At 42.4% G+C, this 22,873-nt stretch overlaps 1 protein-coding gene and 1 pseudogene across 3 annotated transcripts in view; both read left to right on the forward strand.

Annotated features, from left to right (window-relative positions):
• Positions 1 to 22,873, forward strand: part of OPCML (opioid binding protein/cell adhesion molecule like) — an 855,685-nt gene that overhangs the window by 486,116 nt on the left and 346,696 nt on the right. The gene's annotated exons all lie outside the window — the stretch shown is intronic.
• Positions 17,316 to 17,397, forward strand: LOC118678700 (annotated as a pseudogene).

The raw sequence follows: 22,873 nt of genomic DNA on the forward strand, positions 1-22,873 counted from the left end.
CTTATTGGTGACGGCAGGGAGGGTTTTGCAAAGGACAGAGGCCAAGGGACATGCTTCTAAGGCAGTTGTGGAAGATGGTGTTTCCAAGATGCTCCATGACATCCTCCATCTCATTTCTGCTATTTCAAAGGCCCCAGCCCACACTTCAGCACCTCGGCCATATTTTCTGCACCTTAGCTTTGTGCTTACTCTGCCTGACTGTGTCGCCTAAGATGTCTTTCCAATCCCAGAAACAAGTTCTCTGGAGTATTCATATTTATTGTGTGGAAGGTCAAGGTACAACCCAGCCTGGCTGCTCTTCCCCGGCCTCCCCTTTCATGGACATGGTCTGGCCCGAAGACTCGCTCATAATTAATAGAATGTGCAGAAGTGACGCTGAGGCCTCCCAGGCCAGGCCAGCCCACGTGGTTTGGGCTGTTGCCTGGAGGAGCCTCCAGAGCCCATGCAGGAGTCTCCCTGATGGAGTGTGTCCTTCCAGCCCTTCCTGCCGGGGTGTCTGAGAAGCAAACGGAGAAGTCTTCCTGGATACTGCAGGGCCATTTGCTTTAGGCGCCTCCATTCCCAGTCATTGGAGGCTCCTGGAGGTCATGGGAGCAGAGACAAGACATTCCCATTCGCATTCTCTCCAGGGTCCCTACCCACAATGCCCCGGGGCATATGGCATGTTTGTTGTTTAAGTTTCCTGAATGGAGGTGGTGTGTTATGTAGCAATAGATAGAACAGAACAGTAATACCTGTTTATAGTAAAACCATTAAAATAAGTGTTTGCAAATAAAAGTAATTTTAAAATGTTCCTTCAATATGGGATTGACTGGTTATGGAAAGTATGGTAATCCATACAATGGATTACTCTGAAGGAATGTGAAAGGTGTATACCTGTTATGAAAAGATGCCAAAAACACATTGCCAGGTGAAAAAAAAACAACAAAAAAAATGGGTTGCAGAGCATTGTGTATGCTATGAATTGTTAGCATAAAGGAAGGAAAGGAAAATGTATTGTGTGTGTTGTGTGTGTGTGTGTGTGTGTGTGTTTCTGTGTGAGGCTTATATGTGCATAAGAAAATTCTGGAAGGATAAACAAAGAACTCTTAAGAGTGAGGAGAGAAGTGTTTAGTGCCAAGATACAATTTCTTTTCATTTTACCCCCTTCTCTACTGTTTGATTTTCTATCATGTTTGTACTATTCTGAAGTTAACACTTCCAAAAATTTTAAGGCAATGAAAATTCTACATACTACCTCCAAAAGAAAAAAAAAAAACTTTCCTTTGTTGCATATGCCAACTAAAATTATGTTTTCAACTATAGCAAAAAGACAATTCAAAATAGCGTATTGCTATTATTTCTGAGGAAACCCTTTTATCCCTAATACTGTTGTCCTTCTCTGTATATCTCAGTCCTAGGTGTCATGCACAAAATAATAGAAAGCATGATGCCACATGAAACAGATCTTATTAAAGAATTCACTGTGTTTTCTTTCTGCACCTCCTGACCCCCAACCAAAGCGATATAACCAGCATGTTGAACCACAGGCAGAAATCAACTCAGTCACCCAAAGAGAACAGTAATTAGCAAGATGTGGTTTCAGGTTATTGGATATACCGAGTCTTTTCCAGCAGGTGTCCACAGTGTGTTTTGTAGCCATGGAAATGCAGACCGTACCAGTTCCCTACCTTTTAGGCATTTTTTTTCCCAGGGGCATCCATGGCAGTGCTCTGCAAATAAGGTCACAGTCCACTTCAGAAGTGAGCTTATGCCATGCCCTTGGCAGTGGGCACATCTGTGGCTCATTGATAAGGTGATTCATAGGATGGAAGGGGGCAGTGGAGGAGAAAGGACTAGGATATGATCCTCCTCAGAGTCACCCTCTACTGCCCATGACCGTCGTCCTAGCTGGAGTTGCACAGCTCAAACTAGGCTCAGACTCTGGTGACCTTTCACCAATGTTTAGCTGGGCACCCTTTATGTAACTAAGCCTTTTCCCTTGGGCAACAATATCCCATTAGAAACCATAGTTTTTAAACTGATGCGACACCAATCTGAGCAACCATTTATTCTGTGAAAAAAGCACCATTGGGCATATCTACCTACATATTTAGTAGGAACCACTTTGTAATGTTCTTCACTCCTTTGTGTGTGTGTCTGTATGTATGTGGCAAATATTGTAGATCTTTTGTAGCCACTGTTGAAATCTTGCACAAAAATATGAAGATTGCTCTAAATTTGTATGTGACTGTCAACAGTTTTCATCTCAACAAATCAAAACCCTGTGAAATTTTGTAACGTGTGATATGCTCTCTACAAACCACAGCAAACCAAGATATAGCTTCACAGACTTCCCACTATGTGTCTCCACGTACATTTTCTTTTCTGTTCCAAGATCCAGTCAAATGAAGATACCCCAGACCATCTTTCTCACCCCTGTTATGTATCTCATAGTATCTCCCAAGCTTCTTTTACAACTTCTAAGGCAATCGGCAGTCTACTAACAGCTACAGAAAATCACCTCATTTTTTGGGATTTCTCAAAGCCATTCACCATTTCTGATTATCCACTTCTCAACAATTTGCCTGTTCTAACTTGAGAGCTTTCTCAATACCTCCTCCTTTTTTCAAGAAGCCTATCTTATTAGTGAGCTTCATGTCCCCCCTGCCACCCCTCTCCCAAAAAGGTGGGCACACACAAAGGACAACCATTAGGCCTCTGATATATATTTGATCTCATATGGTGATTTCATTCATGTCCCAGTGTGTTAATTTTTCCAATTGGATAACCTCAGCTATAATCTCTTTTTGGAACTTTGGTTCGATGATTATATAATTTTTAAGATTCCTTCCAGCCCTATAAATCTAGGATCCTATTATGTCTAACTGCTCACTTAGATAGTCCCTCTTGGATTTCCACTACCATCTCAAACTCACCATGTCGAAGTCTACACTCATCATGTTTCTTTTCAGAGCCTACGCGGCACACTGAAAAGAGCCGAGACAGAATGTGCAGGACACACAGTGGGACCCATTATTCAGTTTGCAGGGTCCCATTTACTTGGGAAATTTGCACAACCTCCCTGATTTGCAATTTGTTCATCTGGGAGAATGATTTTTACATTATAGCAGTTTTATAATGTCTAAATGAGCCAAGGGCTGTAAAATTGGTAGGTAAATACTAAAAATGCAAGTTGGTGCATCATAAATGTTAGTTCCCGTCCCCTAGCCGTATGCCGTCTTGCTGATCTCCCTCTTCTTGTCTGTCTCCTAGTCACCTGGACTCTAAACTTTAGCAGCATTCTGGTATATCACCCCAACTTAAATCAAATCGTGTCTATGTAAATGCCTCTTAAAGATGCTATTTATACCTGCCTTTGTCTTTATTGCCATTGAGATCAGCCTAGTTGAGTGCTTCATCCCTTCACACCTGGAAGAAAGCATCAGCTCCCCAATAGCCAGCCACATCAGCCTTCTAGTTTGCAGGCTTCTAGATTAATCCTGCACTCGCTTCAGGCATCATCTTGATTCACCTGCCGTTGGCTTTTCCCATAAAGAACCACCAAATATGGGTGCCAAGCATAGTGCATGACCTGAAAAAAAAAAAAAAGAACCTTAAACCGTGTCTATCATGTATGAAATATTTTTCTCAGGCACCTTGATCTATGTTTTACTTCTGCCTCTCCCTGGCTCCAGTTAAAGCAGTACATTCATTCCCTGCATATGGCGTATACAGTCTATTGTCGTGCCTCTGTTTGTGTTGGATGTTTCTGCTGTGCTGGCTGTACCTGTCCTCAAATCTGACTTTCCAGGCTTTAACAGGGACTTCTTGCCTCCTTTGTGAATTCTTTCCCAAGGTGGTCCTTTCTCTCATCTCCATAAACACATTCATTGATCACTCACACTCATGGATGTCAATGCTTTTCTATCCATAATTCCCACTAGAAAGTCTTTCCCCCATTTACAGAGCTAGTGAATTTCTTACTCTTTTAGCTTGAGAAAAATAAAACATTCCTTTCAAGAAACTCTGATGGCCCAGTCACCCCTGCTTTTCCCTCCTCAAGCAGATCTGGGCGTTGGTTGTGTGTGCACTCATTACATTTTCACGTGCCCCTCTATGGGACTGACATTGTCATCTCTTTCTCTATGAGTCTTGCACATGACTCCTTAGCAATCCGGGCCTATGTTTCCTGTCCATCGTCACACACTCAACCCCATGGGCTTCCTAGCACATAGAAAGTGCTTCAGAAATATATGTCATGTGAGGTGAAGGAGAGGGGTGGAGGGAGTTAGTGAAGCATGGAGGGCAAAAGCATGCTAATGAACAGTCAAGATTCCAGAATGAGCTAGACCAGTGGTTCTCAACCTATGGGTCGTGACCATCAGAAAACACATATAGCATATCTGATATTTACATTACAATTCATAACAGTAGCAAAATTACAGTTATGAAGTAGGAACAAAAATAATTTTATGGTTGGAGCTCACCACAACATGAGGAACTGTATTAAAGGGTCGCGGCATTAGGAAGGTTGAGAACCACTGAGTAGACTATCAAATATCTCTCTAGAGCAGGGGTGGGCAAAGTTTTTGACTCGAGGGCCACAATGGGTTCTTAAACTGGACCGGAGGGCCGGAACAAAAGCATGGATGGAGTGTTTGTGTGAACTAATATAAATTCAAAGTAAACATCATGACATAAAAGGGTACGGTCTTTTTTTTTTTTTTTTTTAGTTTTATTCATTTCATGCGGGCCGTAGTTTGCCCATGGCTGCTCTAGAGGGATATGAAGTCCACTCAAAATAAGAGAGCATAGCAGGCCTGTTTCCGGTCTGCAAACCTATCCATTTCCATCCCGATAGGAATCTGTATGTTACTAAAAACAAAATGCACTGATGTTGGTTTTGTACCACTTTTTTTGTTTGTTTAAAGATGATTTGCCTTATATGTACTTATAAAAATATTTACATGGTTCATTTTTATTTACTAGTTTATCAAGTTGGCATTTTAAATTTACTTGTTCGATTAGTAAATACACAGCCCTATTCCACTATCATTGCTCATTCCTTTTTCTTGCCCTCTCCCTCCATGGTTGGGGATTTTCCTTGAAATGTCTCCAGCCTGAACATCAAGTAACTTCTAGGCCCGAAGGGAATGAGCCAGAAGGAGGAGGAAAAAGTCGGGTTAAGTCTTCCTAGCCCCTAACCACGGGGCTAGAATAAAATGACAGTAAAATGCACTAATTTATCTTATTTTACATAATTAGAGTTAGGGGCTATTGAACACAGAATGCAAATGTATTCTAAATATGCAAATCAGCCACATTTCCCAGATTTGGAGATGGGAAATGTGGTAGCCTTCTGTTAGATGGCTCCCTCCTATCTGTGCACAAAACTTCCCCGCACTCCCGAATGCACGCAATGCAGTCACAGTCGGGCTGCTAATTTAAAAACCCAGTTCAGGTTGATTGGAAAAGACAACATTTCTGCAATCACTGGCGGATCCTTTATGATGGAGCTTGTCTTGCCAGTTCTTGTTTTCTGAAGATAGCTTTTTTATTTTATTTTTATTTTATTTTTAAGTTGGGTTCTTGCCCAGCTCTCCAGTGCAAGGTCTGTGCCTCACTGAAATGGCAGAGTGAGGTTTCCTCAGCATACCCTTGACCTGACTGGGGCTCAGGCAGCAATGACCCCTTGCCCGGGGTCCTGAACTGCTGCAGGAATGGTGGCCAGAACACAGCCGGCAGCTGTCACCTCCAGCAGGGTCCTCTCAGCCACAGTAGAGCTGCTGTTTTGTCTCTTCCTGCCCACTTCCTAGGGCAGCTCCCATCCTATGACCAAGCTAGGGGAGGGGGTGAGCCTCAGGCCATTTGAGCACAGGGCCAGGCAACTCTGATGGTCATGATCTCTTCAGAGCTCCCCCAGGGTGGGTCTGAGGGCTGTTTGACTTCTGTCTCTCCCATCCTGCTTCCTTCATCCTTTCCCAGGTGTGGATTCCTAAGGAATGTCTCCAATCCCAGATTTCAAGCCGGCACCTGTTTCCAGAAACCAACTCCCTTCCACAGACCTTTATTCCCCTACCCCAAATTTTGGAAAAATTTTACTAGGGCTAGAGACCTCCTCCTCTCCCCAGAAACCTTGAAAATGGATTTAGTATATGACCTCCCACGACTGCATCCTGACTAAAGTTAAAATGTGGCATTTCAGCCCTGACCGGTTTGGCTCAGTGGATAGAGCGTCGGCCTGTGGACTGAAAGTTCCCAGGTTCGATTCCGGTCAAGGGCATGTACCTTGGCTGTGGGCACATCCCTAATAGGAGGTGTGCAGGAGGCAGCTGATCGATGTTTCTCTCTCATTGATGTTTCTAGCTCTCTATCCCCCTACCATTCTCTCTGTAAAAAGTCAATAAAATATATATATATATTTTAAAAATGTGGCATTTTTGTCAGTCCTGACCCTGGAGTAACAGGGACAATTCATCTAAGCCCCTTTCAAATCATGTCATCTGAATGAGCACACGATTGGAAGATCAGACTTATAACAACAGCACTTCTACCCATGTATTCTACTCCATGTTATTCTGACCAAAAGTGGCAAGAAGGTGGGAATGGAGAATGGGGGCGGGTGGTTGCCTGCAGGTTAAAGTCATGTCATTGCAGAGGTAGGGGAGGAAACTGAATGGGTATCAGTTTCAAACTGCTATCTACATTCTTCAAGGAAATTATGTATAATTACTTGAAATTGGTATGCAACGTTATTATAAGGAGTAGAAAAATATGACCATTCTACCAGTAATTTGGTTAGTAATTTGGTAGTAATATCTAGTAATTACTGTAAATGCTAACCAGTTCATTTCCTGAATCATATTTTCTTTTGGGTCTTCACTTTCTTTCGTACATTTTAATTGACTTTTTGTAAAATGTGCGAACAGTGTTTTACATTCCATCGTCCTATTACCTAGGGCAGAGAGTCACAAAAAGGCAAGCCGGTGTTCTTTGTTTTATTTTGAGCATCTGTGTAGTTGCTGCTTGATTCAAAGTAATCCCTGTGTGTCTCAATCATGGTTGTAATCAATTAAAAAAAATTTTTTTTTGGAACACCGAATATCTTTGTGATAGTATAATGGGGGAAATAAGACACCAAGTGAATCAAATGATAAGGCCTACTGAGCTTGCAATCAGAAGAGATATAGAGGCACAGCCGCACTTAGATGTGCAAGAGTTTTAACAATAGTTTGTAGACACTCTAAAGAGAGGCGATGTGCTGTCTGTCTGTGTATGTGCATGCATGGGTTTCAGTTATTTAATTTCACATTTTTAGTGACTACATATTGAGTAGAGAAAGCCTGGGGACCTGAAAGAGAGAAGTTAAGAAACAATGAAAAAATGAAGGGAGGTAATGAAATGAGGAGGCATAGGACTTGGGAGTAAAGGGAATGAGGAAAAGTAGAAAGTATTTATTGTCCATCTAGGAATGAGCTGGATTATAACACTGCAGACTTGGGTGCAGGTTAATTCTAGAGAGAAGAAAATGTAATTAGCATGCATCTGAAATCTTACTTTATCCTTCTATGAAATAGGATTTAGAATACCCCAAAGGTGAGTTACCTTAAAGAAGGTGTCATGGGACAATGCGTGCTTTCGTTTGTTTGTTTTTCCCAAAATGACCCATATATGAAACTGGCTCTTAGAATATGTCCCATTGTTATTATAAATACAAAAAGGAGAAAAAAATCTATTTATCAACCCTGACCTACTCATTGTCCATTCTTTATTGCTTTTTCTAGGGTTAGCTCTGACCTGGGAGGCACTTAGAAGCTCCCCAGGTTGACCGTCTCAGGGTAACTTCACACGGAAGTTTGTTATTCTCACCCATCCTATTTTCATCACAGAATGGCACCCCGAAGGCAGAACACCACTTTCCCATGTGAATTCTTGCAAAATGTAATTTGGTTCATGGGCTGCTACTAATGACTTGCAAAGTGGGGCTTCTATTTTCAACCTCCCTTTCTAATAACACCTCATTTTGGTTTTGAAACAGGACGGAAGTTTTCTGATTCTCGCCTGTCTTTAACTTGGTGCAAAACCTGTGAGATAGAGGACGGTAGAGTGGCCTTTACTGGTTTCACCCTCTGCCTTATTTGTCGTTAGGCTCATCCTGGGCTTTTCTGGCATTGGCTGTGCTCTTGGTACTCTTACTACCGATATTCCATCTCTCTTTTCTAGCTGCCTGGTACCAATGTCTGATGTACAGTAGAAGCTCCATAAATATCTTTAGAGCGATAATAAAATCAGAATACTGATTTCCATTTCGCTTTGTTTTAGACTCCTGGCTCCAATAAGAATAGTTTACTTATGCTAATTTCATGTATATAAAGTTTCTACCACTGCGCCATGTGAAGTGAGGTGTGTTGAAAAATGTTATTCTGCAAACGCTCATATATGATTCATGAAAAGAAAGAAAGAAAGAAAGAAAGAAAGAAAGAAAGAAAGAAAGAGAAATGCTATTCTGATACCTCTTGTCTCCTACATTAAGCGATGATTTCAGCGCAGCGCATGAGCCACTCATTCACCTCTGAGCATTTGATGAGCTGACCTTTAACCAGAGTTTGCAAAATGGAATGGGAAGCACTTAGCACTCGGGCCCTTGAATTTTAATCATGCTCTATGCTGTGCTCATGGAAATACCTGTAGAGAATGCTTGAGCATTCCAGATCTGAAGGTTACAGTCAACATTTTCTATGCCAGGCGTCATCAGAGAAATGCCACCAGCCAATTAAAAAAAATCTATCAGTGTAAAAAATCCCACCAACATGATGCATAAGTTAGTGTCATTATTTACATTTTGAGAGAAAAAAAAGAAGAAGAAGAAGAAAAGAAAATGTAAACAATTAGCAACAGAAGCTTCTAGGTCAGTGGTTCTCAACCTGTGGGTCGCGCCCCCTTTGGGGGTCAAATGACCCTTTCACAGGGGTCGCCCAAGACCATTGGAAAACACATATATCATTACATATTGTTTTTGTGATTAATCACTATGCTTTAATTATGTTCAATTTGTAACAATGAAAATATATCCTGCATATCAGATATTTACATGATTATTCATAACAGTAGCAAAATTACAGTTATAAAGTAGCAACGAAAATAATTTTATGGTTGGGGTCACCACAACATGAGCAACTGTATTAAAGGGTCCTGGCATTAGGAAGATTGAGAACCACTGCTCTAGGTGATGTTCCTGTGACCACATGTCTACACTTGATAACGGTTCACATTCCAGTCAATAGTGTTTGCATCCTCGGTCTTTTGGAAGGAAAGCTGCTTTCCATGACCCTGGATTGAAGGTTGGGCTGGGGTAGAGTATCATCCACGATGCTGGTAAGACTTGCTCTGGGCGCAGTGAAGGAAAAGGCTACATCCCTACTCGAGCCACATCCCAGGACCAGATCTCCAGTGAGGACACCATCTAGCAGCTTTGAGCACTGAGGGTCCTTGCTTTTAATTTTTAAAAACTATTTTTATTGATTTCAGAGAGGAAGGGAGAGGGAGAGAGAGATAGACACATCAATGATGAGAGAGAATCATTGATTGGCTGCTTCCTGCACACCCCACACTGGAGACCCCGAGCCCACAACCCGGGCATGTGCCCTGAACGGGAATCGAACTGTGACCTCCTGGTTCATAGGTCGATGCTCAACCACTGAGCCACGCTGGCTGAGCCTTGGCTTTTAATTTTTTTACATATTCTCTATTAAGACTCTTGAACAAATGCATGAGGTAATAGGACAACTATAGATGCTTTTTTCTAGAAATAAGAAGGAGATAAGAACTAAGCAGTCTAATGAACTCCTGAGGTTAATATAAATTGGTAGCCTTGCTGGGTCCAGACTTGAAGTGCCGGGTGCCAGGGTGGTTCTATGCTAGGGTCATTATTTGATACCAATGCTCCAATTCTTCCTTACCTGAAGTCCTCAACAGTGAAGAAAACCACCTTTTCAGTGAAGGCTTTCTGTGATAACAAAAAGGCTTTTTTTTCTTTCTTTGTACTGATCAGCTTAGTTCTCATCAATAGATCTCATCAAAAATGCTGGCCATGAATTTCAGAACCGAATGGTTCAAACCTGCTCTGCAGGTAGAAAAGGCAGATTTCACATTTTGCACATCCGTCTCTGCAGACCGTGGCTGCTGCCTCTCACCTTGTGGGACTTCCATCACGTTTACTAGTCAAAGGCTACCGCCACCTCTTGGCACACCGAGGCGTGATTGGGTCGCTCAACCAGCTTTCTGTTGTGCGTGATAGAGAAATCCGAGGCAAAACCGTGCTTCTTTTGTCTCCCAAGTCATGTTTCCTATTTAAAATGACTCCCTGGAGCACATTGATCATCTTTTTGTTTTACTTTCTTGAACCTTCTGTGGTTGCAGGCCCCTCCCTCACCTCACCTGTCTTGAAAAGCAAAAACTACATCCTTCCCCTGCTCTCCCCAAGATCCAGATCAGTGGGACCCACACTCCCTTCCCGCAGCCGCTGTGCTCTGAATCTTTAGAAGGCACCGGGAATGTTCACTCTTACTTTTTTCTCGTCCATCTCCACCTTCCGTTCTGGGCAGGGCAAGATAGAACTGGGCCACCAGCTCATTTCCAGCCTTTCCAAATATCCTACCGTCGGCACATTTATATTTGATATTGATTTCTGTTTAATAGAATAAGCCAGGAAAAATCACGCTCCTTGTTGGCGTTCAAAGGATAAACCATAAAAGCCATTAAGAAGTACTGTAAGCATGAGCATGATTAATGGGACTTGAGGTGCCGTCCACCGGCCTATTTCCAGATAATGTCTCAGAGATTCCATTGCTTCTGGCTGCAGTTCAGAGCTATATATTTGCAAGGTGAAATCCTGAGTGATGACGTTCCCGCTGTAGCCCTGACTGACAGTGTTAAAGTGGAAGAACTGGATGGCCTTGAACTCGGATCTTAAAGGGTTTGTGCCAAGGAGCTGCTAGGACACTCCAGAGGGCCTGGTTTGAAAGAGGTTGTGTGTGCCTGCTCAGTGCCCCTCCTTCGGTGAGCCTGGAGTCCCCTCTTCAAAAGGATCTGCTGGGCTTACGCTTGTAAAGAAGAAGTGAATGGCTACAACAGTCGGTTCCCAACTTCTGTGAAGCCATCATCCGTATTTCGTCTTTGCCTTAGACTTTGTTTGAACTGGGGCTGTAGTAAGCATCCTGAGGACAGTGCCCTCCTGGAATCTGCCAGCACCGTGGTTAGCTTTTCTTACAGAATCTTACACAAAGCACTCCACAATCTTCATCATCTCTCCAATTTTCTTTTATTTGTTAGAATGAATCCCCTCTGTGTTCATGAGTGCAAATTCCAGCAATTATTGATTGTCACCTAGGCTGCAGTAATGTGGTATACATGTTGATAGGCTTTTTGGTGCTTGAAAGACTAACCCAATTTCTCCAGTGGAGCCTGGACTGTGTTGATAAATGAAGAATTCCTACCACACAGAATGGTGTTTGTCATGTATATGTCAATAAATATTTATTAGATGAATGACTAAATGGATGGATGGGTAGGTGGATTCATGGATGAATGAATTGAAGCTACCATGTTAGAATATATATATATATATATGATATTATTATTCCCATTGCACAGAAGAGAAAATCAAGACTCAGAGTGACTTGATCAAGGTGGTGGAGATAGGATTTAACTGCAAGACTATTTCACTTTGCTGTCTGGAACAAAGAAATGGGATCATGGATATGTTACATGGGTTCATTTATTTTCCATTTTACATACAGCAAATAACTATATATTTGGTAAAAATGTAAAGTTCTATGGATTTGAAAGTGCATGTCCCTTTTTCTTTAAGGATATTCAAATTATAAGACTCAGTATGCTTAAAAGCTTATGCAGATTATACATCAGACAATCCTAACATTCCATTAGGATCTGAGACTCTTCCTTAAATATTTACTTGGGCTGGTATTTATCTTAAATCTTTTCTGGCAGTTGGGGGTTGGTTGTTCTATGTTGACTAAGAAAGGCATTTTGAGTTGCGCTGACAGATGAACCCAGATTTCTCAACCTTTGTTTACACGTTTACTCACTATTGGGTAAGCATCCTTAGCTTTCTCCCCTATCCCTGCTCTTCAGGCCTGCGTAGCACCAGGTACCTCACCAGGAAACAGATCCTCAAAGCACTAATCCACTTCCGGGCTTCATCGATGAGATACCTTCAGTTCCATGTTTCTTAGCCAACGCCCATCTATGAGCGGTTTTACCTGTCTGTCCTGGTCAGTGGGGACAACGTTGTTTCCTCCTACGACCCAGAGACATGCAAGGTAGAGGCCGTTTCCTAAGCACAGTCTGACCATTGCTCTGGGAGGATTCCCAAACCGCTTGTGATTGCAATACATCGTTCTAAGCAAGAAAGTTTGTCCTTTAGGAAAATTAAAGAAAAAATAAGGTTGTTTCTTAGTTGTTCCTCCTCTGGATTATTTCCATGTGTTTTTTTGTTTGTTTGTTTGTTTTTTCTCAGCATTGCCACGGGTTTCTTCAAAGCAATCAGCAATGCCATGCCAATTTCCAGGGCACGGAGAGATTCTCTATCAACCTGGCCAGACTCTTGGGGTTTAGCAATGAAGATAGTAATGATACTAGCCCTGGCCGCTGTGGCTCACTTGGTTGAGCTTCTTCCCGTGCACTGAGAGGTTGTAGGTTCCATTCCTGGTCAGAACATATGCCTGCTTGCTGATGCGATCCCGTTAGGGGGCATGCAGGAGGCAGCCAATTCATGTTTCCCTCTCCCTCTTCCGAATTCCTGTCTCTCTAAAATCAATAAAAATGTATTTTAAAACTATTTAGAAAAATTATGATACTAACACTAATAGCAAAAATGCCCACCCTGATTATGATTGACAAAATGTCATGGGGAGAAAAGAAGGATGTACTTGACTGTAGTCTGGAGGGGGGACCTGGACCCTGAAAGGTCGCATCCCTCCTTTAATGGAGCAGAACAGGAAACCTGACCCTGGGCGGCTGTGAGAGTGCAGGCCTGCTTCCCAGAGTGACAGGGTAATTACTTATTTCTTCAGCTACCGATTTTTAAATGCCGCAGGGGCATTTGAAAGAAGAGAGGTAAAGCAGTTCTATCGGAGACGCATTTTATTTTATTAAACAGAAATACAAAACTAAGTTAGTATTGCTTTGATTACATGTTAATCTCTTTATCCTCTCCCCCAGACACCTAAGAAAGTCTTGACTTGCTTTAGTCACTTTTCTTTTTAAATTTCTTTTTTACTTTTCACAGGCTTTGAATATATATATAATGTTATGCATAACATTTTTTTTTCCCTGTAACTGGTCACCTGAGCTCCAGGTTAATTTCCTATCGTCCTTCTTTAATCTTTACTGCTCTTTATTCCTCTTTTTTCTTTCTTCTTCCCCTTAGCCTTGGCCTTTTCCAGTGCCATACCCTCTGTCAGCCACTGGGTGCTAAGGATGCCTTTGTCTCAGGATGTTCATCCCAAGAATTAAGCATGAACTTGGACACCTTTGCTCTCTTCCAGGCGGCCCTAGACGTGTTTACAACTCCACCTGCAGGGAAGCTGGGGCTAGGAAAGAAGTGAAAACGGTCCACTCCCACAAAAGGATACCCTCTAACTTGGCTCCAAATACATCATCAAAGTATGATTTAAATCTAGTAGGATGTTAACTTTTAATCTGAATGTACAGAAACAGTTACCAAAACAAAGAGAAGAAACAGACACTAATGCGTAGAATCACAAAGAGGTTTCAGTGAAATTTTCATGAAATTTAAATTCAGCCCAGATTGCGCAGTGGCCACGGGACCTACTGATTGGACTTTTGACCCCTCCTGCAAGGAAAAGTGCATCTTTCTTGTAAGGGAAGAGCACCCCCTGCCTGAAGGGGAGTCTGCGTGTTGAGAGGACAATGAGGCAGAGGGTTGGAGAGTGGATCCCTGGGCACTGCGGGCTTTGGTTTTGAGGGTGGCCAGCAGAGCTCGCATCCTTGCAGGAAGATGTGCGTGAGTGTTAATTGGCTCTGCACTGTGGGCCACAGGACTTTATGGACATCAAAGCTCTTTCTAGAAGGAGGGAGCTCTCCCTTTATAGTGGAACGAATAATACTGAGCACACAGCCAGGGAGCAAGGTGGCGGGGCAGGAAGATAAACTGAGCAAGGGCGTGTGGTAGCCAAATCAGGAATGCGGAGTCCTCTTTACATTCCTTTGGGCCAGTGGTTCTCAACCTTCCTAATGCTGCGACCCTTTCATACAGTTCCTCATGCTGTGGTGACCCTTAACCATAAACTTATTTTCATTGCTACTTCATAACTGTAATGTTGCTACTGTTATGAATCATCATGTAAATATCTGATATGCAGGGTGTTTTTTCATTGTTACAAATTGAACATAATGAAAGCATAGTGATTAATCGCAAAAACAATATGTAATTATAGATGTGTTTTCCGATGGTCTTAGGCGACCCCTGTGAAAGGGTCGTTCGACCCCCAAAAGGGTGGCGACCCACAGGTTGAGAACCGCTGCTTTAGTCGCTCATGATAATATGTTAGCAGGTAAGAGGAGGAACAGCAGTTTAGATACGTTTCTGGTGCCAGACACACCCTGGATCTCACAACGTTTGCATCTGATCAGCAGTAAATTGCCTACAGGTCTGGACCTCAGATTCCTGTCTGTGAACCGGGAATGTACAAGGGTCCCCCCACCCCCCCCCACTTTGGGTTTATTAAGGGATTGCGTGGTCAGAATGCATGTCTCCACCCTGTTACCAGCTCTGAAGACTAAGCCAGATGTGCCTGCCCAGGGTAAGGTTCCTCACCTTTAGAGTGAGGCGATTTTATGCCCTGCCCTGCTCTGTGCAGCTCACCAGGAGGGGGTCATAAGATGATGATGTGCTTGTCAGCCTTTAGACCCGTGATTAGTTTACCAACATGCCAGATCCGAAGCAGCCTGCTGCGTCTAGTCTTCCAGAACACAGTCACATTCGGGAGGCTGAGTTACTGGCATAGCAGAATATTAAAAGAACAAAACAAAACGATAACAAATCCACTCTTAAAATGCTTGGGAGTAAAGGTTATATTTGTTTGGATATCTTTAAAGATGAAAGAATTTTTCACTTTGCTGGACAGTCTTCTGGAAGCTCAGAAATGGAGAGCAAACACACCAATAAAACCCGGCCTCGAAGGAAACTGACACACAAGTTAAAACCATGTATGATGTTAGCAAGTAAACAATGCTAATGAACAGAAATGCAGGGTTGAAGGGGGCAGGAAGTTCTGGAAAGATGACCTTTTGGTCTGGATGAGCATAAATTTGAAAACAACAATAAGTCAGCCAGAACCAGGTTTGGCAAAGAGGTGATCATCACCCTGTGTGAGGCAGGTTTGGTTGAACAATGAATAGCAAAACAAAACAAAGACACACACACACACATTAATGAGACGACGTAGCCACCAAGCAGGAAGAGTCGTTGCTTTCCTGGCTTGTCCTGCAGAGCTCAAGGCGACGGCGTCCAGCAGCAGCAGCTGGAAAGAAAATACAGCTGTTGAGTGTGCACTGTGAGTGGGCACTGTTGAGGAGACGGTCAGAACAGCAAGCAGCCCACACTCATGGTGCTAATTCCCGAGGAAGGAAGCAGACATTTAACAGTGGACAATAAACAACAGACACATACCTGCACATGCACACACCTGATATTCCACTCTCAAAATCAAACAATAATTCTTAAACACCTTGCAGCCAACATCCATACAGTAACAGAAACCTATTCAACTACCGGTGCCTCAGTCTCTCCATTTGTGAAACGGAGGAAATAACACTTCGCACTTGCCTGCTGCCCACAGAAGTAGAGAGGCTTGATAAGTTAATGCCAGCACAGCACTTTGCACTCCCAACATACCTTTTACTAAAGAATATCAAAGCATTTCTGGGCCTATTAGTAATAAATGGGCTTGGCCCCAGCCCAGAGCGCCAGAGAACGCTTTGTCACTTCCCGGCATGCGGATTGGTGTCATTCTCTATGACCCTCTTCACTTTGCCTGCCTGCCACCCGCTCGTTAACCTGGGTAATAACACTATCTGGTACTTTTCCACTGCCTTTCATTCAGGGAACTCCAAATGCCTGGCTAGCACTATTAAATCAAGCATCCTTATGCATTGGTAAGGTGTTCCAAGGACCATTAAACATAGCAGGTGGGAGGGGAGAGGGATCAGAGAAATGGAAAAGGAAAGGCAGGAAGCAGTTCTGATTTCTTGAGCCCGCCCCACTAACTGAGTTACCCCTCTACCTGAGTTTCTGTGACACCCCGGAAACTAACACCCCCTCAGCAAGGCGGGTCTCCCCCTCCCTTCTCAAAACATCACCCAAATGCTTTCTTTTCGGCTACTTCCACATAGAAACCAATTAAATTTGCCTGACAGTCTACTTTTCCCGAAGCTCTGCTGGCGGAGGGTATGACTTTCTATCATCTTCCACAGCCCCAAAACAAAACCGTTTCATTTCATCCTCGATGAAAGTAACTTCTATTTATCTTGCCAAGGTTCCCAGGCTAGCTAATCGGCAGTCACCAGTTGGGCTGCCTTTGTTCTCAGCACTTTGTGGCCATTGTGTCTTAGCGTGAGGGACCGCTGAGTCCGTGACAGAGGAAGCGTGCTGTCGTGTTAATGAATGGGGTTCTCGTCCAGGGCCATCCTTCCCAACAGTCCATTTCCATAACCATCAAGATGTCAGATGCAAAACAAAACCAGCTGCAGCGCAGCGCTTTGCAAAAGGCAGTTCTGATTGTTATTGGATTGTGTGGCTGAAAAGACTAGGAAACATCACTTTGCTCATCTCTAATCTTTGAAGATTTCCCTGTAATTGGAACAAAATTACCACCAATTACAACAGAGCTTTTAAACCTCGGAGGACCTAAACAAGTGGAAGCACAGGGGATGTGCGAGGCATTGTGAAGAAAAGATCTAATCCGGGGCTTGGTTCTCTCCACACCCAGCTTTGGGATCTATGTCACACCTTTAGAATCTGGTCAGGAAGACCAATGCGCAGGGGCAGAATATGGCAGTAGGAACAAGGGGGTGGACGCCAAAATGCATAGATTCGGGTTCAGAGTTGTATGATCTGAAGAAAGTTGCTTCAGGTACCCAAAATTTGTTTCACTCATCTTTGAATTGAGGATAATGAAATTGACTCCACTGGTCTCCCAATGTGGAAGTGATAACTTGAAAAAGAATATTGAAAAGTCCTCTGTCTAGTCTCAGATATGGTGTAAATAGTCAGTAACATTGTTAGCCCAATCGCTTCTCGGCCTTTTGGCTAAGATCAAGTGTAGTAACATTGTTAGCCAAAACTAAACTTAATTACAAATAAAAATCTATAGTGAAAAATGTGTAATGCATCCAAAACACAAGCACAAAAGACATTTTGCAGCCCACAGTCACCCCTTGTCTACTATGACGGCGCCCTTCATTTAGTACAATTTGAGATGAAAAGAGTCAAAATTGGCAAGAAAAGTAATGAGAGCTCTAGGTGACCAATCGGGCTTCCTTTCTGGCATAGAACTTTAGAAACGATGCCTGTCGCACTTCAAAAGCACTGCTTGAATAACGGTACAGGTAACTCCATACTGAATAGCATCATAATTAACATTGGACAATTTACTGATGAACTGTAGAGCATCCCTTGGGCTTTGCAGGATTCCTGCTTTCCCAAAGACTTTTCTTGGACAAACAACTTAACCTTTTTAACCTATTTCTGCCTCAGTTTCTTCATGAATAAAACAATGCATACCCTTTGTATCTTTACCACAAATGTCGTAGAATCAATTATATGTGCGAGCATGCAGAAATGCTCACTATAATTTAGGACCTCATTAAGGTTGCTTCTTGCTTTTTTATGGGCCATCATTTTTAGGCCACTTCTTCTTCCTGCAAGGCAGAGAGAGGGATGGCTAGGGCTGGACTACAGAGTGCTCCAAGGAGACAACATTTCTAAGAGTAACGGGATGAAGTGAAATATGACAAACGTCAGCTGACCACCAGGAATAAACAGATTCCTGGCAATAGCCATTATGAGATCGTGGAATTGCCTCTCTCAGGAAGTGGCAGAAACATTTACTGCACAACTGGATAAAGCACTCTCAGGGGCCAGATGACCTGCCATTTCCTTCTACATTATCTATGAGTTTTTTCTAATAATAATAAAACGACTGAAATTGGCAGCAGCGCTATAATCACTCACGTATGGGCTTCTAGCTGCATCATAATCATGGCTGCCCATGCTCTGAGAGCATTTTCTGCGTTTTCCTGGATCTTGACTACTCCTCCAGTCTGTTCGCTGCTAGGTCTGCATCCACAGAGAGCTCTGCTGGTGTCTATACTAGCACTGCGTGCATCTGACGATGCCGAGTTACTGTGCCTTCCAAGCAGGGAGCTGGGTCCAGGCACCTTCAGACACACCATGGGGGTGTTATGCCGCTTAAATGTCAGTGCTGAGGCTGAGAGGGGACGGTACTAGGCCGGGAGCCACGTTTCCTCTGCTGAGCTGAACATATGATTCCGTTTCTCCTGTTTGTTCAGTTGTAGTAAACATTTTTCACGGACTTTTTGCAGTGTTTGCCAAAATGCCCTGTAAGCAAAAACAGAAAAATACACTTTCTTCTTTGTATAGTTTTCAAAAATATACTGTTTCACTGAAAAAAAAAATGCTTGCAGAGGAATGATGAACTTTTCATAAAACAAACCATGTTTGATACTTACAAATGTGTTATTTACTATATATATATATATATATATATATATATATATATATATATATATATATTCTAAAACAAAATTTTGAGGCTGGGCTCTGGAAGATATTAGAAATTCCCTCAAAGATATTTTTATAGATATACCATGTTTATTTATTTTTAAATCATTTTTTTTTTCAGAGAGGAAGGGAGAGAGAGACAGAGAGAAACGTCAATGATAAGAAAGAATCATTGATTGGCTGCCTCCTGCATGCCCTCCACTGGGGATCGAGCCTGCAACTCCGGCATGTGCCCTGGACAAAAATCGAACCCATGACCTCCTGGTTCATAGGTCGACACTCAACCACTGAGCCATTGGGCGAGACGTACCATGTTTAGAAATCTCCTTCCTGCATTTACTTGCCAAACAATCTAATTTTCAGAATTACAAATAATATTAATTTTTTTAAAGAAGAGTAACTATTGCTGTTTTAGTAAAGCCAAAGCTCAAATGATGCCTCGTGTGAGGACGAGGCAGGGCCTGGCTGGGTGATGCTCCTTTGCTGCTTCGGCATCATCTTAAAGGTAGTAAGACGGATGCTTTCTCTAGACAAAAATGTGTCCTTAACCTCAAAGAAATATTTCAGTGTAACCATGCCAGATAAGGCTTTGCATAAAGGGTTAGCTTTATGATTTATAATCTCCTTTGATGAAAGAATAGCCTGGAAACTTTAGGTCACACTTGCATCTAAGGACTTGAAATATTTAATCCAAAGAGAAAGCTTTCAGGAAGAGTGACTTTAGCTGGCCAGGGGATTTGTGTGTGTGTGTGTGTGTGTGTGTGTGTGTGTGTATGTGTGTGTGTGTGTGTGCACGCTAGGGATGAGGCGATGGAAGGTTTGCATCGTCCAGGAGATGGGCCCCATTAAAGTATTAGTGACATGCTTTGAAGTTGCAGCATGGCAGGTTTGACATATTCTCCGAGCCCACAGTCTTCTTTAGCCACCTCCGCCCTGGCCAGATGCTTGGCCACAAGCAACGAGAAGAGCCCTGAACTTGTCCCAATTAGCAACTTGGCTTATGAGAAGCCATTGTGTCCTTCTTGCTCTCAGTGTCTTTGTGTGTAAATGAAGGAGTTAGATGGGGTGGGCTTTCAGATCCTCTCCAGCTGTGCCCTCTGTGAATCTATGAGGAAGTTGCTACACTCCTTTCAATTGATAGGAAACCCAGATACCTTGGGATAATCAAAGCCGACTTGGAAAGAGATGAGGAGCCTTGGATTAGCCAAACCTCAGTTTCCATCTGAGGTGCAAATGTAAACAAACCACTTCAATGAATAGGTGCGAAATATAGTTCGGTGCTTTGGATTAGTAATTAGTACATGGGCAACGTTATCCCTGAGATGTATGGCATTCTCTGAAATCACAATGCCCGCTTGCCAGCTCCTTAACAAGTGGATTGCCTGGTTACCTTGCTGCCTTTGCTGTTCATTCTAAGTTGGGAAGTTGCTGAGCATATGAATTGGAAATGATTACTAACCCACGTTTACGGTGTATTCAGATTCATATAATTTAACTTGAAGAAATGATTTAAAGAAAAACATAAAGGGTAACCCATGTCTGCATCTAGTAGGAGCAAACTCATTTTCAAAGCTAGTTTAGCTAGCTTAGGGCGAGAGTCAAATTACCGAAGCAGTTTAATTAGTGGACCTCCTATTCTGTGTCAGGTTCTGCGATACACTTATATAACATACAGACATGTATATGTTATGCGTGTGTGTGGGTGTATATATTTGTGTTTATGTGCATTTGTGTATGTATAGCAATACATAGTGATCTTGAAGACTTAATACAACCTTAACACACAGGGTTTATTATCTTGTTTTTCTGTTAAGGAAACTGAGATTCAGAAGTGACCTTCAGCTAGTCAATGAAGAAGCCCAGAATGCAAGGCCAATGCCTGGCTCTAAAGATACCTTACACTGTACCCTGTTTTTTTCAAGTAAGGGCTTTGTTGTACAACATCCTGGGTCCTGCTGTTTATAAACTGTGACATTTAACTTAAATAAGTGACCACAGTTATTTAACATTTTGAGCTTTGATTTCTTTATCTGTAAAAGGGGGAACACAGCTATCTAACTCAGGATTAAATGAGATACAGTGGGCAAAACTGTCTGCCAAGTTCTAGCAAATCATCAGCTTGCACAGTGTATTAGTTAGACTTTCTCCAACTCCCTCTGGTCCTTGGTCTTTGTTAGAAAAAAAATGCACTTACTACCTCAGACAACTAAGAAAATACTCATTGGGTGCCTTCTATTAGGTTATGACTTTTTAACACATCAAATTTCAAAGTTGGTTGAGGCAATGATGAAGACTTCTTGTGCGTAGACAATGACAGTCAACTGCTTAAGTGCACTTATATGAATCTCAGGTCTTTCAATGTCCCTAAGAGTTCAAAATTTTTTTTTTTTTTGGTTAAAATTAACTCTAGGATATTAAAAATATTCCTAAATGCTGCCTTTCCTACTGCCTCAATCTCACTAGTTCAAGAATCCGTTCTCCTCCGGGGCTTTGAAAGGGAGTGTTTCCTTTTGTCAGACTCACCTTGAAGCCAGCACAATAGATGGCAGCAGCTTTGCCCATGCATCTTGTCTCCATGCAGGCCTTCGGGGGACAGGCCTGTACATTACCCCTTCTGCAAGGGCAGGTGATTTAATAAGGTTATCATATTTTGCCTCTATCAAATGACTCAAGAACACCCTTTTTTCAAAAGTCATGTCAAATGCTGTTTCCTTTAAAAATCGGTTACTAAGGCGCGCGGGATACGGATCCATGGACATTTAGTGTGACCCCAGTTTTGAGATGAAAGCAGGTCCTATGGGCCTTTGTTCTGCCTCCCGTTCAGGAACGTGAGCAATCCTGAGGCTGTCTGCAAGTGATTAGGGTCTTAGAGATAGAATGACATCAATGGACAATCTCAGCAAAGCACCTCCAACTCTCACACCCTCAGCTTTAAAAAGACAATTATATAATTATGCCCTGACTCTCCTAACCTGCTATGCATATGCCCAGTGCAGGCTTTTCTGAATTAATGCATCTGATGAATTAACCTTTCAAGGATCTTATGAAGTATTGTCTCTAGGGGCTAATGGTCTACTCTCAGCAGCCTTCCCATCGTTAGACAGTAGTGTTTGCAGGTGCAATTATTTGACTGTTCTACTGTACCCCCCCCCTTATTTTTTAAATGAATGGAAAGCAGGAAATAAAAGGGTTAGTATTTGTGCTAGGGAGCTGAGCTCATTTGGATAGCCAAGAGAATGGGGGAAAGGGGTAGGCATGGCAGAAACAGCAAGCATTTCCAAAACTCAGAACCTGTGAAAGACTGGAAATAAAATGTTGAAACTTGTCCCCGAAATGTCAAGTGTATAGAGGAATATGATAATATATTTGTGGTTTTCTCTCATAATCGTCTCTTACAAAAAGTAAGTTTGGAATTTTATGTGGGCAGTCAAGAAAGCTCTGGTGAAGTAGGGTGTGGTCTGCAATTGTCAAACTCCTGGCTTCTTCCTGTCTCTTTCCCAGAACACAGATGCTACACCAGAGCTTCTTTGGACAGAGAAGATTCCATGTATTTTCAAAGTCCAAACAAGCTTTCTCATGACTGGAGAATGCATTTCAAAACAGCTGCATGTGGTTTGGGACCCAGTTAACTTAGAAATTGATTCTCTCCCACTGCACAGTCCAGGCAATTGAAATAACTTGACTGTTTTCTTTCAATACAGTCACCCACATTTAAGGCCTGGGGACCTAATGTGTTCCCTAGAGAAGGCATAGCTCTAAAAGTCTGTTACCTTTAGTCCTTAATGCTTGCTCGAGGGGCATGTGAGGAAACTCAGCGCAGCATGCAAGGTATGCGTATTGTTTTGGGGCCTCATTTGGGCATTTCTCCCTTCCTTTGCTTTCTTCAGTTTGCTTTTCCCTAAAAGTGATGAGTTTTCATTCTTCTTTATCATCCTCATTCATTCATTTATTCATCATCACTATCATTTTAAGTCACAATAATTATAGCTGGTTTATTTGGTTTATTTTTTTCTGTTGTGGTTCTCAGCAAATTATACAATGAAA

The sequence above is a fragment of the Myotis myotis genome, unplaced genomic scaffold, assembly GCF_014108235.1.
Source record: "Myotis myotis isolate mMyoMyo1 unplaced genomic scaffold, mMyoMyo1.p scaffold_m19_p_20, whole genome shotgun sequence".
Taxonomy (NCBI): Eukaryota; Metazoa; Chordata; class Mammalia; order Chiroptera; family Vespertilionidae; genus Myotis; species Myotis myotis.